Genomic DNA, 6,318 nt, shown 5'->3' with positions numbered 1-6,318 from the left:
CCGCCTTCCCGCCTCCACAGTCTCAATTTGTGACACCACTAATTCAAGGTCGCCGTTCAAATTATATTATGGTTTGATTTTCTATTCTTGCGTTGCATTGCAATTACTGCATATCTTCCACTCCTTTCTGTTGTGCCTACTAGGCCTTGAATGTATGTATAATAAATAAATAAAATGTGAAGTCATCACCGTCTTGTATGACGTCAGTAGTGATACAGAAGGTAGTAAATACAGCAACGTTAATTATGAGCAATTATGGGTAAATAATGTGAATAAGGGTGGAATAAATTGCATTAAGGTTCGTACAAACTATAGCACGGTGCATTACGGGAGATTAAGGTAGAATTGTGAAGAACACGTACAATGTATGAACTAACGTATCATGGTCACGTGACAATTGCAGGTGTAGATGGAAGGGATTAAGTTTTCGCATTCCTAAGTGACTGTCGATATTTCTTCAAGGATTCTGATGTTACTGGTATGACGGCCACTCCAAAAATATATCATCCAGAAAAAGAACTCCCTTTCACTTACAATTCCATTATCATTATTTTTCGTGCGCACAGGAATATTAACATGCAATTAAACACTTCTAGAAAAACTGCAGTAGCAGAGCGACAATACGAGAGCAACTTGCGCAATTCTGCACTAATATTTCGGTGCCCTTAATAGCCCAACAAAAAGTGGTGAAATGGAAGAAGCTGTTCGGATACATTTCTGAACAAACAGGGACGTGCTGTTAGACGAGCCTCTGCTGTACAATGGCATCAACGTACAATTTGCATGGTGAATCCATAAAGAAGACTTATAGAGGCGAGATCACGTTGGAAGTTCTCAAACCCGAATTTCCACGTACCTTGCCTAATTCATTCAGAGGTTTACTAAGCTACTGATCTGCTTTCTAAGTGCATCCTCAAATACAGTTTGTAAGGCTGAGCCTATATATTAAGGGCTGGTGTCGTCAAAGCTGTAATTTCTTATCCAGAGCATACGCACTTGCAAACGCAGCCTTCAGTCTCCTCATTAATGTTTACGCGTCGCTGTCGCACGACCAAGATGTGCGCGTCTTTATCGCTGAAACTACGCTGTGACCTCGCAAAGTTGCTTCGTTCGGACGCAGCAAATAATCTAATCGCACCAGCAGAAGAGCGCCGATCGTCTCGCTCACGGTCCCGATTTGTGTACTGTACCCTCAGTGATGCAGCACAGACTGCGCCCCCCACCCCAAAATAAAATGCTCGGCACGAAACGTAGTAGCAACTACCCGCCTCACCGCTCTAGTTAGAGACCACAACGAAGCAGCAGCAAACAGGCGGCCATGCGAGCAAGCAAACCTGTCAGAATAAACGTTCAATTTGCGCGGCCACCCCATGCCCAATGAAAAGCGACCGGAAGTGACGGCCGACGCTGTACCATCACCTCGGCGCGCGGCAGGACGGGAAGGCGGAAGCTGCGCCATCATGCTCGTTTTCGCGTGCGTTCGCGTCGCGCGCTGTGCGAAATAATTTTAAACGTGTGATTAGTTTTGCGCGCGGGGTAGAAAAAGATGTGGCCCTTGCTTTGTGTATTACTCGTGCCCCACTTCAAAGCAAAGCGTTCGTACGCACTGGAAGATGGATCCACGAAGGCTGAAACGAGAAGTTGCAACGTGCCCGGTCGGTTGTACTGGCATGACGGAAATTTTCAGGCAAGTGCCCGTTTATTTGGTATTTGTTTTGTTCGCTTTAGAAATATCTCACTGTGATCTCGTAGCATAATTCATAATTCGTTAATGCAAGAGCAAGAGCAGCTGCACTCCTACTCCTACTCCTACTCCACTCCTACTCCTACCTCGATCGCGTCCCGTGTGACTAATGTTTGTCAAATCTGCATCGGGCGTGGTGCGCCTGCATAGTTACGCTTTGTTTCTCAGCGCTTGGGCGTTCATTGATGTGATTCTCTTGTGCGTTCAGCGCGGCTGCTTGTAATACGGTCGTTCGCACTTCAGTTAAATGTGGTCGACCACTTTTGCGTCGCGTAGAAAAGGGACGACTGGCTTTGCCACCTTTCGAAAGAACCGGCGCGGTATTGGTTCTCCCTGATGCGGTCGCATGCTGCTGTTGCTGCTTGCCGGACGCCTTCAGCATTTTTTCGGCTCGCTTTGTCTGCGCGTGTGCGCGTGCTCGCGCTCGGCTCGATTTGTGTGTGTGTGCGTGCGTGCGTGTGTGCGCTCAGCTCAGCTCGCTTTGTGTGTGTGTGTGTGCGTGCGCTCAGCTCGCTGTGTGTGTGTGTGTGTGCGTGCGTGCGTGCGTGCGTGCGCGCGCGTACAGTACATGCCGGTTTGTATGGGCCGGCGTGTTTGCGCGTGTCTAGTGCGTACGTGTTTTGTGAGTGTGTTGCCTGTGGGTCGCTGTATGTGCGAGCACGTGTTAGCGTGTCTGCCTGCATGCATGTATGTGTGCTTGTTTGTGTGCATCAATGTGTGCGTGCGCACTTTTGTGTGTGCGCTTTGAGAGTGCGTATACTTGTGTGTGCGTGTGAGTGCGTTTTGTGTGCGTGCGTATGTATTGCATCAGGCCGGTAGTTTTACTCGCAAAAAAACTCTTACGATTTGGTGCAGCGAGTGTTCCCGCCTGAAAGCCGAGTTTGGTTTCAAGCCACTCTGGACAACTGCTGTATGAGGCGCCGTTTCTCTGGAGCACCAGTGGGAAGGCGCCAGGTATACGCTTCGTCCTTTTTCCTCCCATGCCCTGATGGATCTATATCCTTGATTGTTATTGTGAAAGGAACATTACATCCAGAGCATAAATAAATGATTAAGAAATCTGGTAGTGTGTTTCGCCATTACATTAGTTCCGATCTTAAAGACGTGGATTTCTCATTAGCCCACATTTCTTTTGATGCAGACAACCGCTGAAATTATTAGCGGCAGGTTATTCGAGACGTTCTACGTATATAGCAATTGTCTTCAGGAGCTTTAATGAATTTTGAAAATTTGAAGTGTTGTGCTTTAGAGGTATCATATACAAGCTTTAGGTCTCCGGGTAGTTTGCATGCTCTTCGAGAGCTGTCGCCTATAGCCCTATTGAAATTCGTAACTACAGTTTGGAGCACTGGGGAAGCTAGAAGGCTTGTCCTGGCTCTCGAGAAAGTGTTTAAGCTGGAGGTGTAGGTTGAGGAGTTTGGGGTTGGTAACTCAAAGGATTTTTTATGCCTTAGCAGTAGGAGTGACACAGGATTAAAAAAATGTGTGTCAAGCGTAGGAAGCTGCTCATGTGGTAGAGGCATGTGTGTGCGTGTGTGTGTGTGCGCGCCCATGCATGCGTGCGTGTGTGTGAATTCGCTCCTCAAAAGGGAGTATGTGTGTAAGTGAGCTACTTCATTGCTGGTCTGTTTGCCAAGAATTGGCAAGAAAACACAATAATCAATTTAACTTGAAATAATAAACTTCAAAGCGTACTGGCGACAGCAGCATATGAGCATGCAGCTGTGTGACAATCTTAATGCATGACTGCAGCATCTGGAAGGAGGCTTGCTTCTTCTTCAGTAAGCAGCACAAAGTCCATATTCTTGGCTTTTCTCGTGCAAACCAAAACGAGGCTCATTGCCAATGATCTTGTCTTTTGCTCTAATAGCATTTGTTTATCTTGTACTTAGAGCGTCGTTTCTCGCAGGTCATGCAGATGGCAGCAGCAATTTCACAATGCCCAGCCTTGGCGCCCCCCATCAAGAGCAAGCCACTTGCGTTCGCCTTCAGACAGATGGTTAATGTCTTCTTGAAAGCGGTTGAGAAGACAACATTGTAAGTAGATATGGTTGTGTAGTGTAATATAATAAGTCAAGTTATAATTTAAAACTCAGGCTCCTTGGCCGCCTAAGCTTGATATGATGTGCAGTTGTCTGTGGTTGTAAATATTGCCGATGGTACAGTGCATACTGCAGGTATGACTGCTGATCCAAAGTATACATTTGCTTGATGGTCTTTCATAATGAGGATTTTCTTTGTGCAGGAATATTCACAGAATGCCGGGGCATTGTAGCATCATATTCTTTATTGTGCATTCACTGCTAATTTTGTATGACCTTTCTGCTACCAATTTATTTGCAGGAAAGGAATATTTGTTTACTCCCTGCAATGAGCTTATTTGCTCATTGCATTACACTCTTCTACCTTTAATTTATTCCCATATAATTATCAATACCTTAAAATTTCAGCTGTTTTTATTTTGAATACAATATCGAAATCAAAATGCACCGGATTGCAATCTAGACTGCAAGGGATTTGAAGAAATTACAATAAACCAGGACCTCTCGGGAGCGTTAAAAAAACGTTTCCGCAGGTAATGTGCCTAATTGTACTGAGCTAGCTGCTCATGAAAATTGCAAGCATATTTCATTTCACACAGTTTTGCAGGATATAGCAGGCCTATCATAGTCTCTAAGCACAACCTTACCTCATTTGCATCATGAAAATATCATGCTTAATTTGGGACAAATTTTGAAAAATGAATGTTTCATAATTTCGAAACTACACAAAGTATTGGTTGAGGCTAGACAGTTTTCAAACAACTTGACCATGTTGAACCTAGCCATTACAGGACGGAAAAAAAAACATGCACAGGAGCACTCATTCAATGAAATTCGATGCTTGTGGTCATTTTCGACATGGCAAAATGTGCCTTTAAGCGAGAGAGGGCAGGTAGCCAATTTACAACCATTGTGACTCATGCGGGTAGTAGCAACACAGGATGAGAAATGGTTGTGTCCCTGAGGTTCATTGAATATGTTAAAACTCATATACAGTACCCCCCCCCCCCCCCCTATGAGGGGTAACTGTGCAATATGTTTTGGGCAAGAAAGACGATTGTTCTAGGAGACAAGAAATTTCAGGCTCTAGTTGAGAGGCTACAGAAAGAAGGACCATGTAAATAGTCACAGATTAACATAAACTGCGTCGGAGGGGCATCACAGTTTAGAGCTTGAAGTGGGAGCATGAGGAAGGATCATAAGTTTAAATAAGGGAATATTACTTGTCAGTGCATTGCCAAGCTAACCCATTGAAAGAAGGGGGCGTGCTCTAAGAAAAATAGTTGACAACACATGCTAAATTTTCGAGGAAAATATGCCAAAATGCCAATTCTTACTAAATTAGTAAATAAGAAATACACGATAAATTTTAGGATGCAGAAAGTGTCTAATAAAGTGCATTGGAGAGTTGGATATTGTTGGGCTGGATGCATGTATTGCAGGGCAAATGAGAATGCCAGTGGGGATTCCCTCATTTTCATTTTGTGTGCACACTCTGGAAAACAGTACTCTTTGTCTCCTAGTGTAATAATGTTGTGTAAAAACAGTCATTTTTTAATGCCTTGTGCATTTCACTCTTAATGTGCCATATCCCGTAAGCTTCTCACCTGCAGTACTTATAAAGTGTAATGCAGATATATTGCAGATTTCATAATGTCAATTTTGTATTAGGGTCACGTACACACTCTTGGACAAATGTCTATGTTGAGAGATGTCATTGGTAGTCTTTAAATTTTATTCACTCTTATTTTCTATGATGAAAAGGCTACTGTAAATTTATATGTTTTTGCTGCTGTATGTGCCTTGTGTTCACAATGACATAGTGGTTTAGCATTCACAGTAACATGCAATTCCTTAATTTGCAAAATAGAAACTTCTACCTTTCACTTGTCTTGCCCAGTTGCCTGAGCGGTGCATTCTGCCCAATCACATTAATTAAATTTGTTACTTTGAGGAGCTTGTTGCTTTATCAAATTTTCCGCAAAGTACATGTGTAATTGCACGGACTGAATTCTCATGATTCTCTTCTTATTTTGCTAATGCAGGATGCAAGATTCCAGCAATGCCATGCGCTGCGTTGGTCAAGATGCTCAGAGAATGGAGTCCCTGCACCTCGTGGTTAACCGTGAACATTTCTTTTTCTTTTGGAAAGCTAAAGGCCATTCGCTGCATGACTTGCATTTTTGCAGCTCGGATGTGTACTATATTTTTCTAATTTTGAATCAATATTGGCTGTTCAGTATAAAAAATGATGTACAGCGTGAAGGACAAGGACTGCGACAGACACACTCCACTGACTTTCAACAATATTTTATTGCGTTGACACATCGTGTGTGTAAACATAAGAGGGGTCATGCGCAGAAAAATGAAAGCCAGTCACAAGGGGTGTTCTAACAGCAAGTCATTGTAAAAAGAACATGTTACTTGAAAAAAAAAGCATCACAATTTCTATCTGTTCAGATACAAAATTTCTCTAGGGGTCAGCGTGATAGAGGGGGCACTAACGCACACACTACCCAGTTTTCTGGTGAA

General features: G+C 43.6%; 1 long non-coding RNA gene across 1 annotated transcript; it reads left to right on the top strand.

Annotated features, from left to right (window-relative positions):
* Positions 1–1,443: 1,443 nt before the first annotated feature.
* LOC135908849 (uncharacterized) lies at positions 1,444–6,093 on the top strand. Its single transcript, XR_011513591.1, has 4 exons — positions 1,444–1,687; positions 2,600–2,698; positions 3,654–3,781; positions 5,832–6,093. It is a non-coding gene; the product is annotated as an uncharacterized lncRNA (long non-coding RNA).
* The last annotated feature ends 225 nt before the right edge of the window (positions 6,094–6,318 follow it).

Source organism: Dermacentor albipictus, chromosome 1 (assembly GCF_038994185.2).
Source record: "Dermacentor albipictus isolate Rhodes 1998 colony chromosome 1, USDA_Dalb.pri_finalv2, whole genome shotgun sequence".
In the NCBI taxonomy this organism is placed as follows: Eukaryota; Metazoa; Arthropoda; class Arachnida; order Ixodida; family Ixodidae; genus Dermacentor; species Dermacentor albipictus.
This window is presented reverse-complemented; position numbering and strand designations above follow the sequence as displayed.